General features: G+C 34.0%; 1 pseudogene; it reads left to right on the forward strand.

Moving 5' to 3' along the window:
• Positions 1–5,438: 5,438 nt before the first annotated feature.
• LOC129509394 (RNA/RNP complex-1-interacting phosphatase-like) overlaps positions 5,439–21,405 on the forward strand; it is a 117,828-nt pseudogene continuing 101,861 nt past the window's right edge.

Here is a 21,405-nt window from a genome sequence, read left to right on the forward strand (position 1 = left end):
TTAGAACTCAACAGAATTTGGAGCTGGATAGTTTGTGATTGCTCAGCATCGTGAATACACTAAATACTACTGAATTGTTCATTTTAAAATGGTTAATTTTATATCATATGACTTTCACCTCAATTTTTTAAAATAAAACTAATCAATGATAAAGATCTAACAGCAGGAAAAAATGAAGTATGCAAGAAAGAGAAGAGATATCAGAGTACAATATTCCTGAGAAGTCAGATGGGAGTTGGAAGGAAAGCAGAGATAACTTTATTTCTGTAATTATCTGTATTTTTTGAAATTCCATTTTAGGATATCAATGTACAGAATTTAAAAATTGCAAAGTAGATAAATATAAGAGACATAAATATTTGAATCTTTTGCACATTTTCCAGAGAGCTTGTATATATTTCAGAAAAATTTCATTTCACTTTGAGTCTTTCTAAGAGCTAGAGCTAATAACTTTTGTCCAGGTTTGAATCCTGACTCTGCCATTAAGAGTACCAGTTTGGGCAAGCAATTTAATATCACTTTGCCTCAGTTTCTCTATCTGAAAATAGATATGATAAACATGTACTTCAGAGTGTTACTTTGAAGAATAAATTAAATAATACTTGTAAGAGTTTAGGGAAATGCCTGGCACATATTAAATGCCCAATAAAATTAGATATTTTAATAATCATTCACAGATGAAAGCAATGTTATTAACCCATCATACTTAAAATCTGTGTTAACATCACTTTTCCTAAAGTTGTTCTTTGTACTAAGCATTTTATGCTTTCTATGTCCAGCACGCTTTGAGAATCAGGTAGGAAAAAGGTACTTGTCTTTTGTGTCAGAGTTATGGAAAACTTGTTGCCTAAGTAGAAATTTACTTCAGTCTCATTGGTACTATCTGAATCCAGCTAACAACTAAACATAAAGAGAATCTAAAGCTATTATGAGATGCCATAAATTAAAAATAATATGCTGATTTATTTTCTGTGGAACACTAAACACTCAAATAATACAAGTAATCAATATATTATTTTAATGACAAAAAAATTAAGTTTCAGATGTTCGTAATTTTCTGTCAGTCTTGACAGAAGCATTGAAATCTTTTTCTCTAGTAAACTTCAGGTGAATTAAGATGCATCTTGGTTTTTGTTTGTTGTAATTGAAAAAAATCTATTACAAGTTTGGTTTCCTGGGGAAAAGAAAGTCCATCAGAATAAGTAGATTAATCTAAAAGAAAGGGAAAGATTGAGATAATTTATTCTTTCAGTGTGCATTGGCTTTTGATTAGTCAGTGCTAGAAGCTGTCATGAGAAAAAGAGTTCAAATTGTAGTAGAAAATGTATTTGCATCAACTTTTCATTGAGCCAGGATAAAGAAGCTTAATATTATAAAATTTTTAGCACAGTTCCATGATATGAACACATTTTACCCTTAAGAAAACTATAGAGGTAAGAACATAACCTCTTCATGGTTTGCTGTGATGGTTAAAAATATATATGTCTATATCTATCAATGTCTGGCACCTGATAAGTATTGTTACTGTTAACTATTATTTTTGTATTATTTGCTTTTTTGAAAAATGTTGTTTACCAAGAAAGTGACACATGATTCAAGAGCAACTGTAGATTGATGAATATATTTTTTTACTTTGAAAAGTAATGTGAGACACATGACCATGTAAAATCTTTCTCCATATAGAACAATTAAGGAAACCAAGTAGTTTTGATGGACTTCTATATTATAACTCAATTTAAAAGGAAACCAAAACCACAATTTTTTTTCATATATTCACAATCCTTTTTTGAGAATTATTTTAAATAGCATAAAATGTAAATTCCTTAATCTTCTTTTATATATTGGATATACTACCTTGATCATTTATCAGGGAATATAATAAATCTGGACTGATGTCTAAGATTACTTTGGAAAAAAAACTTACATTAGTCCTAATTTTCAATATTATTTTCTTATTTACCTAGAGAATAGGGATTTTATTTAATAACATACAAATTTGTCAATTATAAGTCAATATTTGATCTAGCAATCTTAGGGTTAGGAATTTACCAATACACAAGGAGTTCATATTTAAACACAAATGCATAAGATGTCCATTGCAATATTTTTAATAATGAATACTGAAAACAACTGAAATGTTCACCAGTAGATATTGACTATATCAATTCTGGTTCCTTTGTACAATAAAGGACTACTCAGAAATTAAAATAAATGTGATAGACATTAATGTATTAACATAGAAGTCATTATAAGTTATATTATTTTTTAAATGTCTATAGATTAATTCATTAGGTCATACACAAGTATGTGTATGTACACATATAGTGGAAGCTTTTGAAATATAGCTTTATGGACAAGGTTTTGGGTTAAGAGCTAGGGGCTTTCACATTATATTTGGGACCTTCTGATAAATCTAATAATATCTGGTTCTAATAATGTCAACAACAATATCTGGTTGATGCTATGATGGGTCATTTTCACTTTATTATATACTTCCTTGTATTTGAAATTAATAATACTTTCTAATTTAAGGTAACATATTGAATATCCTGATAAAATAATACATTTTTCTTAGTTCGTCTATATCGTTGTGTACTCTTCTTTTTAAATCAATTGTAATTATGTACTTATTTATATTCTCCTTTAAACTATGAGTTTTTGAGAGCTCTGAGAATTAGCATAGCACCTGATATGAATGGTAGATATTTAACAAATACTGCTTATATGATCCAAAACATACATTTAGAACATAGATTTCAAAATAAAATAGACATGGATTTAAATTTAGATTTTTCCAATATGTAGCTGATAGTTATGCGTATGTTTCATGACTACTGAATTGCAATGAAAATAAACAAAAAAACAATCATTCTTTATCATATAGAACTTTATTAATGATTACATGATACAGCATTTCTAAAAAGAATGCTACTGTGATTGTCATATAGTAAGTCTTGAATAAAAATAAGATCTCTTTGTTATTTTCCTTTTTCTACTACTCATTTAATAATCCTCTATAAGCCATCAGGTTCTCCTTGCAAACATTTTAACACATTTATTTTTTTATATCTAAGTCATTTCCTGTTGGAATGAAATAGAAGTTTAAAACTCCAAAGGTAAGTTGACAGAAGATGTGGAAAATGTTCTCCCATCTATATGCAGTAGGGAGTGGCTATGGGACATTAATTTTTGGAAGATATTTTTTATCAAACATTTTTATCATTAATCATGTATATAAATATATACTTAAGCAGAAAAAAATATGATATATCAACTTTGCTTCCAGAGGAGATCCAAGCAGTGGCAGGCAATATGAGTAATTTAGGAGACAGCACAAAAAGCTTTAGGATAATATATAATTCAGTTATAGAGAGGCAAGTCATTGTTGTTAGTCTGAAAGAATTATAGTAATTTTTACTGCCACCATTTATTACTTTGGATTCCTCAAGGTGAAGGTTTAAGGGAACTGCTCTTCCAGAGATGTTGTTGTTCATGAAAGTTGAGGTCAGCTTGTCTTTGTTTTATTTTTAATTATTCATTTGTTTTTAAGTTGAGTTCAGGATTTAAGCTTTAGCTACTAGCTAAATTTATTTTTTTCAATGTAGAATTAAATCATGAATTTAGATTAATGGCCTCTTTGTAATATTGCCATTGCCCAGTGGACTAATTACAAAAGCACAAGCAGTAGGAAAGATAAGAAAATGCAGTTACTCATTTTTTTGGAATGTTGACATTTGGCATACAGCTCCAAAGTGGATGTTTACACAGTAGCTGTCGTTAATATCCTTTTCCAATAGGTTATATATTATTTCTGACTTGATTGTCTCATCCTATATACAGCATACTAAACAAACAGCTGTTAACCTATGCATAATTAAACATATTTCACAAGGCATTTTAGATATTGTAAACATTTCCATTCACTCATTCGCAGGGAATTGTGCCACTGTTTGTTATTGGATTTGAGGAAGTCATCTGATCATAATGAAGTTCAATGAAATCTGAAGACTGGTTAGAAAAGGCTTAACCATAACCACTTTCTATCTATTGAAATATGTAGGGAAGCACAGATTTTATCATCCTGAAATTGTCACACATGGTGCAACTCCATTTGCTAACAGTCACAGAGGGTGATACTTGGCATTTGAAACTCTACCATAGTATTAAACTCATTACATGAAGTGATAATATCTAGTACAGGATTTTCAAAAAATGTCTCATTGTTGGTTGTGATTTTTATTAAAGTTATCCAATTTTGATTTTTCAATGTAATAGTTTACTTCCTTTTTTTTAGATCTGTGTTCTATGAATCACATATAATAATTTTAGTCATTACTGTTTCTGAGATCAGATCTTGTGTAGCTTGGAAAGGCCAAATGAAGCCAACAGGATAAAGTTTCACATAGGTGTGGTCTCATAGGCCTAAGAGGCTGGGAACTGGCTCCAAAATCAGAAAGACCCAAGTTAAAATCCGTCGACTACCTCTGAGCTGAGTGGTTTGGAGAATATTAATTCACCATTGATTCATTCCATCAGTCCATCAATAACATTTATAGAGTGGTAACTTTGAGGCCAGCACCATTCTAGGCACTGGGGCAATAGCAATGGACCAAGAAAAATGTAAAGAAACAAACAACTCACAACAAATATTAAGTACAGTGAATCTCCAAAGGGAAAATCTAATCATGCAGGGTTAGCTGAAGCATGTCTAATACAGCTGATGCCCAAGCTGAAGCCAAAGAATGAATTGGCACATTTGGAAGTAGGAGAACTCAGGGAACCCAGGGCAGGCTGCCAGACCAGGAGCAGTATGTGTGGGGTCCCACAGACTGACTTGTTCGTTTGAGGAATTGAAATGAAGCCTGATTGGTCTACATCATGGTGGTGATAATATGGGGGTTGCGTGTTTGGAAAGGACAATTGTGGCTAGATTCTGAAGGGGTTTGAGAGGAATGTCAGGAATTTAGACATTTTTCCTAAGAACATTGCTTAACCCTTCTAAATGCTGGTCTATTCAGCTATAAATGAAGTTAATATTATCTAATCTTAGGAGGTCTTTATAAAGATTATATGAGCTATATGTATATCATTTGCTTAGGAACAAAGTCTGGCACATTATAAATAATTTATCATAATAACTATGATTCATTTTGTTAAAGGCTATTCCTAGGTTTATTTTTAAGTAAGTCAATTTGTGAGTAAGCACAGGAGGGCATCAGGACTAGCAGATCAGAGCTCACTGAGAGCCTATTTGCTAGTGAACAGTAGTAGCATAGGTAGATGCTTTCCAGGAGATACCAACTTCAAGAAGAAAGTAAGAAGCAAGCAGGCATCATGGCTCTAAATTGGTGGGGTCTACTGCAGTGATTCTCAAACAGGAATGATCGTACTTCTCACAGGACATTTGGCAATGTCTGGAGATTTTATTGATGCTACAAATGGGGGTAGTGGGTAGAGACCAGGAATGCTGCTGTCAGTGCACAAGATCGCCACCCATAGCAAAAACTGGCAATAGTGCTGAGTTTGGAAACCCCACAGTGTGCTGGCCAAAGTTGCAATACGGGCAACTGCTGGCAAAAGATGCCAACGGTGAGTTCCTGTCTTTAAAGCTCTTTATTACATGGTTGTCTCTCTTACGTTTGCTTCCTTCTTTTATACTGGAATACAAAGTAAACATCATGTGGTGCATTAGTCATAGAGTTTGCTTATTCTCAAATCTGCTGAAACATATATACCTTTTCTAACTAATCAGCTTAAGCAAACCTCTGCAGTGGGTGGTAATTGTAGCTGACAATAGCAATCATGTATTTCTGAAGTGGCTGTGGAGAAACATGAAGATTATATGGGAGTGTCAAATCTATGACTTAGGCGGGGAGGTGTCAAACATCTACAAACAATATTGCTAGAACATCCAAATTTAGCGAAACCATTTTTTAGAAGAATGTAAAGTTAGTGTAATATATAGAATCTGGAAAACATTAATGTAAGAAACTATTATCTACACTAAACTCAAGGCTTATCAATACATGTTATTGATGGTGCTGTGAGACTCTATATACAATCTCCTGAATTTCTTTAGGGACTTCTATATTTGTTTTTATTGCAATATTACCTTAATTAGATATCAAGTAATAGTAGTGCCTGGGAGTGCTCATGGTTTTCTTTGGGCTTTTTTTTTTTTTTTGAGGTGGGCAGTGCTCATATTTTAAAATTCCTAATTTCAATATTGAATAAGAACAAATGCTTCTGTGGTGTTTTATGTGTAAAATTTGGCAAGTTTATAGTATTAAAAATTATGTATACTAAATGTTAATTTACTTAAGTAGTCCAAATTTATTTTAAATATAAACATTTGAAATTAGTAAATACATTCTAATAATGTATGCAAAGTCAGTTATATGTATATTAATTTTTGTGTGAGTACATTTTAATTTTGAATGAAGCACTTCCTTAAGTGATAATTACTAGAATCTATTAAATTCAAACATTACTTTTCACAATGCATAAGTAACAAGATTCCCAGATAAAAAAAGTATTTGTATTTAGCAAATTTCATAGGTCAAATGAAGTTAGGAAATATAACTTTTAAAAGTTTAAAAACAATTACAGTTGACCCTTGAACAAAATCTGGCTTAGTGGTACCATCTCCCTAGGCAGCCAAAAATAACAGTAGGGGGTTCCTGTGTGGCTCAGTTGGTTAAGTATCTGCCTTCAACTCAGGGCATGATCCTGCAGTCTTGGGATCAAGCCCTATGTCAAGCAGCCTCTCCACTCAACAGGAAGTCTGCTTGTCCCTTGTCTCTCTCCCTCTTCCCCTCCCTCTTCCTCTCTCTACGTTCTGCTTGTGCTGCTCACTTTCTCAAACAAATAAGTAAAATATTAAAAAATATTCCTGTGTGATTTTGTCTTCACCAAAACTTAATTACTATGGCCCACTGTTAACCAGAAGGCTTACTGATAACATAGTTGGTTAACATATATTTTGTGTTGTATGTATTATATACTATATTCTTTCAATAAAGTAAGCCAGAGAAAAGAAAATATGAAGAAAATCACAAGGAAGAAGAAATACATTTGCAATACTATATTTATTGAAAAGAATCCAAGTATGAGTGGACTCACACAATTCAAACCTGTATCGTTCAAGGGTCAATGATATTACATTTTTAACCTTATAATTCAGAAGTAATAAAAACAATCAAATATCAAGATGGGGTAACTGTATAAAAGCCACAAGATTTGGGGTAATATTTCAAAATACCACTCTGATTAATGTCATTCCTCTATAGAACAACTTTTCATGATTTCTCACTACTTTTGGTTAAAACAAATGAGCAAACAAACAAGCAAACAAATAATAATAATAATAATAATAATAATAATAATAACTCCCTAAGAGAACCTATTGCCCAGTACAGTCTTTTTCTAGGTCTCTGGTCCCCCTTAGCACCAAATTCCTACTGCCACAGGACCTTTACATATGCTATTGCCTTTGCCTGAATGTCTCTTTCCAATAGTCCCTTATGCTATGCTTATCAATCAGAGTAAGTCAAATCTCTAGATGATACATACTCAAGGAACCTTAATCTCTTTTTTTTTTTATATTCCTATGACTGGTCATTTTTTATGTACTTATGTGCTGATTTAATAGAGGGAGCAGAGAAGAATTGCAACCATATTTCTAATGAATTTATCACAGATTTACAGGGTTTACCAGTCTTATTTCCCAGTCATTCCTTGTAATGACACATTTGTGGAAAAGATGAGGCCACAAGAGAAAAGAATAATAATTATAAATAAGATTCATATTTGTATAGGGCTTTATATTTTATTAAACCTATTTTAAGCCTTATTCTCATTTGATCCTTGCAATAATCCCATGAGGAATATAGGAAAGTTATTTAACAAACATATTTTAAACATCTATTATGATGCTGAGTGCTAGGTATACAAATACAAAAATAAGCAGCAATTTTACTCCCCTACCCTCAGGGAGATCCTTTTCTGAGAGGGGTGGGGAGGAAATACAAAAATAACTAACTATAATGGAGGGTGATTAGAGCTATGTTTAATAATAAGAAAAGATTGTCATGTGAATGAAAACAGGAAATTGTTAATTCTGCCTGAAGAAAGAAGTGGGAAAAGCATTGCAAGCAGAGAAACTACTTGAATAAATAACACATGATAGATGGTTTGTGTTGCACAGAACTCAGAGATGTGGAGAAATACTAGTAGAAGACCCATCTTGGTGTCTTCTGCATATCTCTGTGTTGGCACCATTATTAGGCAGGCTCTCCTCTGTTAGCAACAAACAGTTCCAATATGTTGTTCTCTCAACATTTCTAATAATTGTGTCAAAATTGTGTCTTACGGATTTCGTTTGGGTAAATCAGACACTTTTCTCGGAGGTAGGCAATGTGTTGATTGTCCATATCTGATTAAAAATTCTACTTCAAAAGTCACATCTAGATTGAAGGTATCCAAACCATGTGCTTTAAACTAGAGGTTCTCAAATTTTAGCACACATTAGACTCCCCTGGAAGGCTTATTAATACAGAGATGCAGCTAGCACTCCCAGAGTGTGTTTGATTCAGCAGGTCAGGGTGGCAGTTATAACGAGTTTTTAAGTGATTCTGACACTGCTGATCTGGGAACACAATTTGAGAACTTTGAGACTTTTGAAGAATAGTTTCTCATGAAAAATCTGAGCTATGTTTCCTAAAGATACAGACTGGATTCCAAGCTAGCTAACACCACGGAATTAAATTCTGACTGTGCAAATTTGGGAAGTCTGTGATAACTGCTCCCATTTCAGTCTTTTTCCTTTGTCCTTGACCCTTTTTACTTTAGCTGTTCAGTAGCCCCATGATTCTCTTCTGACTCTGAAAAGTTGCTTACTTCAGGTACCAGATCTTTACCGTTATAAATCAAAACATGTTCTCTTTTTCTTTTCCTCAGAAGAACCTGACCCAAAGATCTGATGGCAGCATAGCCATTAAAATCACAGGACAGATCCAGAATTCTTGGGTTAAGCACCTTGTTTTATCTTTTATCTGACTTTGGGCATGTTACTTAACATCTATGTACCTCAGTTTCTTCATATGTAAGATGTTGATAATAAATAATAGTATCTAATAATAACACCGTCATAAGTTATTCTGAGGATTCAATGAGTTAATATATGTAAAGTGCTAAGAACAGCTCCTGACACACACTTAAGGACTATATAAGCCTTAGCTCTTATTAAAATCGTCCATTGTCAGTGGCTTTAAATAATTAGACTTGATAGATTTTAGAAGAGAACAGGTACTGAAACACTGACAGAATTTAATCCCTTCCTTTAACAGTCAATATGCATCTCTACAGAGAATTAAATGATCTGGCCAAGGGTAAAGAGATGGTTATTGGGCTCAATACTCATGGTTCTTCTGCTATTGCTACTATACAATATAATTTTGACTTTTTTTCTAATGAAAAATGACTTCTCATGGAAAGAACAGGAATTTCAGAATTATAGGTTCCCAATCCCAATCATAGGTTGGGATTCCATTTTTCCATATTCTAACCAAAAAATTATGAACAAATTAGACATTCTTTTGAGCTTCTATTTTCTTATTAAAATATTAAAAAAGATTTGTGTGTGTGTGTGTTTGTGTGTGTCTGTGTGTGGGGGAGGGCTATATATAGATTTGTGTGTAAAGTGCTTACACACTGTGCGTGCTTAGGAAAATATCAGTTTCTTGGTAAATTTTCAAGTCCTTTCTTCTTTTCTGTTTCCTTACATAAACCTATTACACCTAAGCATGAACCTTTGTTTGCTATGTCGAGAGGATGACTATGGTAGAAACTGTAGGTTGTACATAGATTATATGAATATGATGGGGAAAATACTCTACAAGAGGGTTTTCTTTTTCTTTTTCTTCTTTTATACAAGAGGGTTTTCTTTCTTTTTTTAAAATTAATTAATTAATTTATTTATTTATTTATTTATGAAAGTCACACATAGAGAGAGAGAGAGGCAGAGACACAGGCAGAGGGAGAGGGAGAAGCAGGCTCCATGCACCGGGAACCCGACGTGGGACTCGATCCCGGGTCTCCAGGATCGCGCCCTGGGCCAAAGGCAGGCGCCAAACCGCTGCGCCACCCAGGGATCCCCACAAGAGGGTTTTCAATGCCCTACCAAGCACTTTTCTCAGTGATTATCCCCTTCAATTATCTATAGAACTATGAGAACAATTATTAATAGCTACCATTTATGGAATGCTTAAATATGCCTGGCATTGTGCTAAGTTCTTGACATACAGTGATATACATATTCCCCATCACAATTCTAGGGATCTGGCACTACTGTTAGGCAAGTTTTGCAAGGGAAAGTATTTTTACTGAAGTCTGAATGTCTTCTAAGCCCTCATGCAACTTGGTTTATACCTAAATTATTAGGACTTTTGTGCCATGTGCCATGTAAGGGTTAAACACAAGGCAAATGTAAATGGTAGATCTTGATTGAAATGACTGACACCCTATTTTGCAAATGAATTTTAGTTTTTAGAGTGGCTTCATGTATGTTCAGACTTCTTCATGGAGATGATTTGGGAAAGGTGAAATATATGCTCATTCTGAAGTCTGTGATATGGGGACACCTCTCTTCATATGGCCTATTCGTTTTATGTACTGGCCTGTATCTGGTGAGGAAAATTGGCCCATGCTGTCCTTAGAACATGCTCTGTTTTCTTGCCTCTGAATTTGCTGAAAGATTTTCTCCTCTAAGTGGCTTTATCCACCTTTTCCATTTGCCTAAATCTGATAAATTCTTCAGAATAGCTCAGTTGCCTTCCTTCATGAAGTCCTGCCCAGAATACACTTGATTAATCACTGATCTCAGAGTTCTAATTTGCAAAATGTCTTAAAAGTATTTAATGTACAATTAATACATGTATAAATTTGAAAAATGAAAGAGATAAAACAAATAAAAATAACTGCAATTTCACCAATAAGAAGTTATGCTTGCAATTTGCATGCATGAATATGTGTACATGTGAAGTTACATATATATGTAAATATGTGTTTGAGAGTTGTATAGGCATCTATTCTATATTTTGCTCATCTACTAAACATCATGCTATAAAAATGTTAAAAATATCATTCATCTGTACATGTTAAAATAGTATCTTCCATCCAAACATTTACATGAATTTTATTAGTCAGTTTTAAGTCCTCTATAAGGCATTCCAAATGACTATGTAGCAAGACATAATTTGTTTTCTGTCTACTTATTTAATATAAGATCTTGAGCAAATTACTCATTCTGTTATTTTCATGGAAAAGTATTTAACTTACAGAATTGTTTTGAGGACTAGGTAAAACAATGAAAATAAGATGTGAAAACTCTATAATACAAGTTTTCAAAAATATTTATTGTTAGCATTATTTTCATGATTATTATTTATTTATTCATTCAACATATGTCAGCTATGTATCCAGAAATACGCTCGATCTAACTTAACTTCTAGGGGCAGCCCAGGTTGCTCAGTGGTTAGCAACTGCCTTCAGCCGAGGGTGTGATCCTAGAGACCTGGGATTGAGTCCTACGTCAGGTTCCCTGCATGGAGCCTGCTTCTCCCTCTGCCTGTGTCTCTGCCTCTCTCTATCTCTCTGTCCTCATGAATTCATGAATACATAAATAAAATCCATACAAAAAATCTGTTTAAGGTATTTTCATTAGATAACAGTACTTCCACAATTGACAGAGGGATATAATGGATAAGCATGTGGCAAATTAGAACAGCCAAGACTTTAGTCTTAAAAATGAGGTAGTGATACAAAAAAAATTGCAGAGAACAAGATTTCCCATATTCAATGGAGATTTCATAACGAGCTATCCAAACTTGTAACCTGCAACCTCAGGAATTTTCTTTTATCTTCCAGATTCTATAGTAAAAAAGCAAAAACCAAAATAGCTCTGCCACATCCAGCCACTGTCAATTAATGCCTGGAACTGAATTAACTACGAGAAAACCAATTCAAGTAACAGGAGACTCACCAGCTGTCAGGCAGGGTTAGTCTCCTTGGAGGGACCACATACATATCTTGTTGCCAAGGAAAACAGCCTATAACATCATCTTTTTTCAGGGCACGGGTAAATTCCTGCTTCATCCATACAAAACCTTCAGACCTCCAAGAGGCCAGAGGGTACAGATTAAAATTCATGCCTAGCAGAAATAGCTTCCACCCTCCTCACTATACTCTTGTACACAATATTCAAAAGAGGATCCCAAGGACTAAGCTATTGTCTCAGCTCTGCATTTGAACTCCATTCATGTACAAGCATAGAGCGGCTAGTGTTTTACAAAGGGCAGGGGTGGTTACATTGAAAGTACTTGGCATTATCAGAAATCCTTGTTTATATCCTTTTTATGGGAGCCACAAAATGTGTTTGCTACACTCTTTTTTACCTTAAGTCTTTGTTGTCAGGTTGGGAACACTGCTGAATTCTGTTAAACAATGGGGAGTGGGTTTTTACAAAACAACCGTATGTGTGTGTGTGTGTGTGTGTGTGTGTGTGTGTGTGTGTGTGTTCCAAAGACCTGTAAAGCAAAGGAAACTATTAAGAGAAAATTTTAAGCGAATCTGTGGGTTACCGGGCCCATCTGGGTGTTTACTGACTGTGTTCCACTGGTTTATTTGACTGGAAACACCTGTTGTTTTCTCTGCAGAGCTGTTGGGAAGAAAAGGTGTACAGCCGAAGCTTACTGATTAGAACATGTGGCTGGTGCATGAACCTTGGTAAGTCGTAGTAAAGCAAGAGTGTAAATACTGGAGTATGCATTCTTTGTCAATTCCATGCTACTTTTGGAAATTTGTTGGCATTTGTTTTTTTGTACTTGGCACTATAGACTATTTTAATAATGTTTACACTCTTGTTCTGCTCCCTATCGCAACAAGCTGTTAAGAGAAGCCACATTTAAACAAGCATCCCTGCATCTTTTGCTGCTACTTGAAGAGGGTAGCAGGCTGTTCCTCAGAATAGTCTGTAAAAGATCTTCTCCAAATAAACTACTTTAATGCTAAGCAAAATGCCACATATGTAAAATAGGTAATGCCGGATTATGTAAAATGTTTTTTTTTAAGATGAGGGAAAAGGACTTAGCATCAAATAAATCTGTCAGCATGGTGAGTTACAGAAATAGTTTTAAAGGTAGTTTGAACTGTTTAATATTGCAGTTACTATTTACTTCTTCAAATTAGCCTCCATTATCTTATGAACAGATCTTAAGAATGATTTCTTGACCATCCAGGGGCTTGTGGTCATATTATAAAAAGATGTTTAAAGAGTGTTCTAAGAATCTTCTGAAACCTAATTTAATCTTTGTATCAAACACTTTTACTTATTGCTTATCCCCTTCCAAACACTCCCACTATCCAAATTTCTCAAGGAATCCTTTTTCTACATTAGTGTTAATGCATTGGTACGCAGTAGGGAAATTAGCCTTGAGTTATATGTATCAAGAGAAACAACAAAGGGAATGTGCTTTGTTCTTAGCAAGCTTACTTAATCTCTCAGATATGTAAAGATGAATCAGAAAACAATATGAACCAGCTCATGTCCTTAACTGCAATCATAGAACGAATGTTGAACTAAAAATGTATTTTAGAGAGTACCCACCTTAGACCTTTCTTTTTCTTTTTGAGAAAAAAACAAGTTCAAAATGCTAAAACAATTAACCTAAGGCCCACAAGAAGGTATTTGGCAACATGTAAATAATACAAACGGAACTTTGCACCATATAATTTTATCTTTATCAAAGGCCAATATTATCATTTAAGCCTCTCTAACAATTTCTAAAATATATGAATTTATTTTGGGAGGAAGCCATACATTTAAACCTGTGTGGTGTCTATTGATAAGTCAATTTTCTTGGAATCTGCTTTTATATTTATGGTATTTACACATCTGTCTTCCATAATATTGCTATTTCTTAGAGTCTGTCTAGAGCTTTGACCATTCAATCAACATTCTATTTACTAAGATATTGGATCCAAAGATGCACTGAAACAATCCCAATGAAAGATGCGCTTTAGGAACTAATGTCAGGCAGAAGCAGTTAAAATACTTGGCAACTGACTGAACTGCTACGCTTGCCATGTATGAATTTCCTAGAGATAAGGCAAATTGTGCTTTGGCAAGAGATTAGTACCTTTTTTTTTTTTTTTTAATCATTTCCTCTGTCTCTCACACACAGAGGTTTAAAAAAAAAAAATTAAAAGGCGACTGCTGTCCATGGTGCTAATTGAGAGCTTTACGGGGGGAAAGGCACCTTGCATATAGCTAGCTTGTGAAAAACCCTTAACAGATACTGATTTTAATCACTATAATTTTGGCAGTGCCAAGCATATTTAGATACTAGATTCAACACCTAGAGAGTCCTCTCCTAAGTCAAATGAGTTAAGAGTACCTGCAATCATTTAAATAGACACATTTGACTTTCATGTAATTTTTAGGGAAAAATAATGGCAAATGGACAAGTGTTGAGAGTTACTCTTTAAAAAGACAGACTTAGCCTCTAAGCTCACATGGTTTATTTTAGCAATTTCAGAGGCTGTGTACTCAACTTCTTGTGTGAATTGTGCTTTATACCATTCCATTTGACAATTAAAATGAAAAAATGTGGAAAAAGCCATTGTTTGTTTTTTCTATAGTACCATCAATGTGCACTGCACTGAACAATAGTCAGGGCATGACAAACAAAGGCTCTGCCCTGTGGAGCTTACAATCGAGCAGCATGATACAATACAGAACAATACAATTCAGAACAAGCATGTGGTGATTAACAAGCTTTCTAAGTGACATTCTTTGCAGAATAGGAGTTTTTTTTTTTTTAAATAAATCAGTGGGTGAGGGGGTGGACATACATTAATTGAGAAGCGGTTTCATCTATTGGGACTTCAACAGAAGACACAAATCAGCCTTGGGTGAATAGACCAACGAGGAAAGATTAGGAGGATGGTATGATCAGTAATTAAAGATTTCAGGGTAGGATATCTCTGCAGTGAATGAAGAACTGGGGAGCTCCTAGAAATAATCAGTATAGCCACATTATAAAGAAGAGAATAAGAACCAAGGTATTTAATAAAGAGTCCTTTTCTAGTATATCAGGAAAGAAGGTAGGTTTGAAAGCATCCATGGAGAGCATATAGGGATGGGAATGTGTGGTATGTGCTTTATTTTTTTTTAAGATTTTATTTATTTATTCATGAGAGACAGAGAGAGACAGAGAGAGAGAGAGAGAAAGAGAGGCAGAGACACAGGCAGAGGGAGACACAGGCTCCATGCAGGGAGCCTGATGTGGGATTCGATCCTGGGTCTCCAGGATCACATCCTGGGCCGAGGGTAGGCACTAAACCACTGAGCCACCCAGGGATCCCAGGTGTGTGCTTTAAAGTTAGAAATTTTACTTGAATCATACAGAAATTCTGGCAGGCATTTGATACATGAACTCTAAGTTGGTTATGGAAGAAGAAATGGTGCCAGATAGTTAGAATTGTATGTTGTGAAGTCATGAATCCATAGCAGTAGCTGTGTAGACTCAAGTATATTCTGGAATGTAAATCCATTGTTCTGTGTGTACAACATTTCAGTAAGTTAGAACAACTATTGGAAGCAAGAAGGTATTTATTTCACCCCAATAGCAATGGCCAATATTCATTGAGTGCCTACTACAGCAAGGTACTATTCTCAACAAACTTGTATTATCTCCTTTATTTCTCACAGCAGCCCTGTGAGGTAGATAATATAATTGTTATAAAATCCCCTCCACAGATGGATAAATCAAGGCACAGACTAACTTCTGAAAATGGAGTCTGGGTTAAAAATCAATACTCTAAGCACTATGTATAAATTCCTTTCAAAATCCAGATTACCATTCTCAAGAAAAACTCTCCTTGAAGGAATCCTGTATTTTCATGAAGGTTAGGAAACACTGATCTCTTTTGTGCTTTTGTAATTCCATATATCATTTTCCCTATACAGTTTGCATTCTGCTCAAGACTACCTTATGAGTCAGTAGATTAAGATGAATGAGATGCTATTGTTTATGTGGAGTGCAATAGACTTAATATCTAAAATTCTAGATTAAATATTAAGAGACTGGAAAGAATATTATGAATCCTCTCAGCCCCCATGAAAGAATAGAGTTAAACGGGTAAATAGAACATGTAATAGATTAAATTTTGAGTCACTGGAAAGTATTTGCAAATGTCTTTTTGCTATACGTGCTTCATTGCAGGAGGCCCCAAGTGGCTTATGGCAGCCTTGGTTCACCAGTACCACATCCAAATAGATTATAGCTAAAGTAAGAACTTAAATAGCTTTCCTATTGTTTATCCCATATGTAGTAGTATCAAAGTCATTTCTTGCTATGCAAAGATCCCTTATCTTTCTATTTTTTGTGACTTTGTCACATCCAAGCTATCTCTTTACTCCAGAAGACTTCATAAAATTCTTGAATGTGAATTATTTTAGGTGATATTTTATTTTAAAATACAGTGAGCCCTAGGGCACCTTTTGCTTCAGATAGGAAGAGATGAAAACCAACTGCTATAGGAAACTTCTGCTATGGGAATTATTGTGACAACCCTAAAGGAATTGAGACCACTAGTTTAAGAACATGAGAGCAAAATGTCAAAGACACTTAACTAGTTGCTTTTCTTGCTAAATGTAAATTTGCATGATATCTTTGTTCATTGAGCTTAAATAACAATTTTTCTTCAAATCTTCCCAACTCGTAACAAGTAGTTTACCAAATAAACAAATAAGAATGGAGAACACAATAAATGTGTCAAAAGCTCTATTTGCACAAGATTTTCTGAAACTCCTGAAATGATTTTCAGCAGCTGTGCATTTAACTTTTAACAAAATAATATAGGCTAGAGTCAATATGAGAGGGGGAAGACCCAATTGAATTTAAGGGCCCAAACATGTTTTCTTCAATGATCCAGATTTATACACAAAAGGCCTTGGATGATTTAATTTTATTCATGAGTACTATTACCAATTTTTAGTTGTTCCTTGATCTATTTTTTCATTCTCCATCCTGTTTATTAATTCTGTCTCATATGCTAAAAAAAAATTCACCAGATCTTTCGTAAATTAAACAGTAACAGTAAAACTACCATGTTTCATTCCAAATAACTGTGGGGTCTTTCTCCTTTCAAAGGCTGCATTTCTTATTTACAGTGTGTCCCCCGGGCCCCTGAAATAGGAGTCTGTCATTCCACTCCACTGAAATATCTTTTTCAAAGATAATTAAGGCCTTTTTTGCCTTTTTTTCCCCAAACTGAGATATGATTTATTTCAGTGAAAGAACAGAGAGTTCTAAATATTTTTTAAAATGTGTGCACTACATAAACCATAGACCTTAGTAGATATGATAGTATATTTGCATCATTCCAGAACATTTCCCTTTCCGCCTTACAAATGTGATGAAAGAAATTGGAACGGTTATTCTCTCTGGGGGGATGGATAATGCATTCTGATTTCTTGTACCATAGATCATTTTTTCCTGTTGTAGAACTTAAAATAAATGGAATCATACAGTGTGTACTCTTTTGTATCTGGTTTCATTCATGTGAATATATTTTGGAATTCATCAAAGTTGCAGCAGAAGTTCATTCTGTTTTACTACTAGGTGGTTTTTGTGAAATGAACAAACCTCAATTTATTAATCCATTCTCTTGTTTATGTATATTTGGATTGTTTCCAGTTTGGGTGCATTATGAGTAAAGTTGTTAGGAGCATTCTTGCACATGTTTCTTTCTGAACATGTTTTCATTTCTCTTGAGTAATTGTCTAGAAACAGGAGTGCTGCTGAATCATAGGGTAGATATATGTTTGACTTTATGAGAAGCCTCCAATTTTCCAAATACATTAACAATTGTACATTCTTACGAGCAACGAATAAAAGTTCTAGTTACTCCATATACATACCAATATTTGGCATTTTCAGGCTTTGTAATTTTGACTCTTTTAGCACATAGGTACAATATCTCCTTATGATTTTATTTTGCTTTTTCGTAATGACTAAGGATGTTGAGCACCTTTTCTTGATTTTATTGTTCAATCAATCATGAAGTGTTTGTTCAAGTATTTTGTCCATTTTATTGAATTGATTATTATGATTAGTGTTACTATCATTTAGTGGTGGGCAACCCCTACCTCATAACATACACACAAATTAATCCACAATGAGTGTAACATCAAAGATACCAAAACTGCAAACTTTTAGAAGAAAACATACAGAAGTATCTTTACAACATAGGCAGAAATTTCTTAGAAGGGACAGAGAAAGAACTATCCATACAATAAAATACTGCCATATTAGATTTCATAAAAATTAAAAGCTTATGCTCATAAGTTACCATTAGGAAAATGAATAGGCAAGCCACAGACCAAGAGAAAATATTCACAATGCATATATCTGACGAGTTCTTGTAGGAAGAATATATGAATGACTAATGATCTTTTAATTATTAAATATACGGACTTTTCATTTCTCTTATGGCTTATTTTTTTATTTCATTTGGTCTTCTTTGACCAGCCATTTCTTGAAAATTTATTCTTCTTAGTTGTTGGTGCTTTTCTTATTTGTTCATTTTTTAATTTTCATTAATTCATCTATTTTTATAATTTTAACTGCTTCTTTTGGAATTTTCTTCTGATGTGTTATCCAAGATCTTTTTATTATTATAATTTTATGTTTTTAGAAAAAAAGAGCTAGTCTATTTTTTTCCTCAGTGGTCTAAATTCTTGCTACTCACAGTGTTATCTGTCAACTAGCAGCACCGGCATCTGCGAGCTCTTTAGACTTGCAGAACCTCAACACCTGACCCACTATATCAAAGCTGCAGTCTAACAAGATCCCCAGGTGATTCCTATATACATTTATTAAAGCTTGAGAAGAAGTAGTATTGTAACTTATACCTATGGTTTTAACTGTCTCCTCTTCTGGTAGTTCTTACATATTTAGTAAATGCCATTTTAACGTAGTCCAGATTTATATTTCAGTGTACTGAGTATCTTCAGATGTCTGATATTTAAGTAGGTATGTAAAACACAATATGTTCAAAAACAAACTCATTATCTTTCCCTTCTTTTATTTCAATATCTCAGTTAATGAAGAGGTAGTCAAATAATTTTTATTTTAGAATACTAATTACTAAAGTAAAGTTTCTTAAGTAAAGAAATCTTACAAAAAACTAAAATGGTGCCGCACTACTCAATTCTTAATTCTATATGGCTTTGAGGGTATAGGCTGAGTTATTAGGGAAGGAAAAGTAAAGAAGCAATGGAAAAAAAACAATAATAGTATAAACAATAAAAATAAATAAATGAGGATAACATATTAATTCCCTAAACGAAAGACAGTTATTTATGTTCCTTCATCCTAAATACTTTTTGATTTCAAAACTGAAACACCTTTTCCTTCATGTAACCAATTCAGCAATTCATTTATAGGAGAGGAATATAAAGTGCTATGAATTTTGCATATGTTATATGATTTCAGAACATCAACAATATTTTTATCCTGTCAAAAATGTCCATCAACAAAAACAAATAATAAAAGTTATGTTTTTATTCAGTTATTCCCAGTAACCAAGAAAGCAAGCTGTTAGACTAAAATGAGGAGGAAATGCAAAGAATTTGATTTATATTATATAAAGACCAAAAATGACTATTGAATTACTAGTATTGAATTACACATATCCCATAGGTACTGAGTCCAATGACAGTTAAATTTTTAGTGAAAATACTTCATTTCATCTCATATGTCAGAACATCTTAATAATCATGTCACAAAAAGGATTTTTCTCACCCTTTCTTGAAGGTGAAGATCCAAATTCATGCATTCTACTTTGACTAAGAAAGAATGTTCAAGAAGTTTTATATCACTCATGGCTCTTTTTAAAAAGGGGAAGGGGTAATTAATTCTCATACTTCAGCCTGATCCTAAACTAAGTTCCTAGCATAAAATATCCATGAGCATGGCTGAAAGATGGTGGTGTCTCCACTACATTTGGGTTATAATAATGCCATTAGATAACAATTACAGAGAGCTTCTCTTTACCTTGCTTTATGATCATCATTTCATCAAATTCATACAACAGCCCTATGGCACTTAGAAAGTTATCGTGGCTTTCTTGAGATTTCATAGAAAAATGCTACTCAGGATTGGTGGCTAATTCCAAAGTCAATGTTTTTTTTTTTTTTTTTTTTTTTTTTTGTCACCATCTCCATCTGGTTTGTTTTATTTATTTACTTTATCTGCCAAGCACCTTTGGCATTTAGTTTTTCTTTTTTTTTTTTTTTTATAAATTAATTTTTATTGGTGTTCAATTTACCAACATACAGAATAACACCCAGTGCTCATCCCGTCAAGTGTCCCCCTCCGTGCCCGTCACCCATTCACCCCCACCCCCCGCCCTCCTCCCCTTCCACCACCCCTAGTTCATTTCCCAGAGTTAGAAGTCTTTATGTTCTGTGTCCCTTTCTGATATCTCCCACACATTTCTTCTCCCTTCCCTTATATTCCCCTTCACTATTATTCATATTCCCCAAATAAGTGAGAACATACACTGTTTGTCCTTCTCCGATTGACTTACTTCACTCAGCATAATACCCTCCAGTTCCATCCACGTTGAAGCAAATGGTGGGTATTTGTTGTTTCTAATGGCTGAGTAATATTCCATTGTATACATATGGACTTTTTTCAGAGACTTAGAACAAATTATTGTAAGATTTGTGTGGAATCAGAAAAGACCCCGAATAGCCAGGGGAATTTTAAAAAAGAAAACCATAGCTGGGGGCATCACAATGCCAGATTTCAGGTTGTACTACAAAGCTGTGGTCATCAAGACAGTGTGGTACTGGCACAAAAACAGACACATAGACCAATGGAACAGAATAGAGAATCCAGAAATGGACCCTGAACTTTATGGTCAACTAATATTCGACAAAGGAGGAAAGACGATCCACTGGAAGAAAGACAGTCTCTTCAATAAATGGTGCTGGGAAAATTGGTCATCCACATGCAGAAGAATGAAACTAGACCACTCTCTTGCACCATACACAAAGATAAACTCAAAATGGATGAAAGATTTAAATGTGAGACAAGACTCCATCAAAATCCTAGAGGAGAACACAGGCAACACCCTTTTTGAACTTGGCCACAGTAACTTCTTGCAAGATACATCCACGAAAACAAAAGAAACAAAAGCAAAAATGAACTATTGGGACTTCATCAAGATAAGAAGCTTTTGCACAGCAAAGGATACAGTCAACAAAACTCAAAGACAACCTACAGAATGGGAGAAGATATTTGCAAATAACATATCAGATAAAGGGCTAGTTTC

This window comes from Nyctereutes procyonoides, unplaced genomic scaffold (genome assembly GCF_905146905.1).
Source record: "Nyctereutes procyonoides isolate TBG_1078 unplaced genomic scaffold, NYPRO_anot_genome, whole genome shotgun sequence".
In the NCBI taxonomy this organism is placed as follows: domain Eukaryota; kingdom Metazoa; phylum Chordata; class Mammalia; order Carnivora; family Canidae; genus Nyctereutes; species Nyctereutes procyonoides.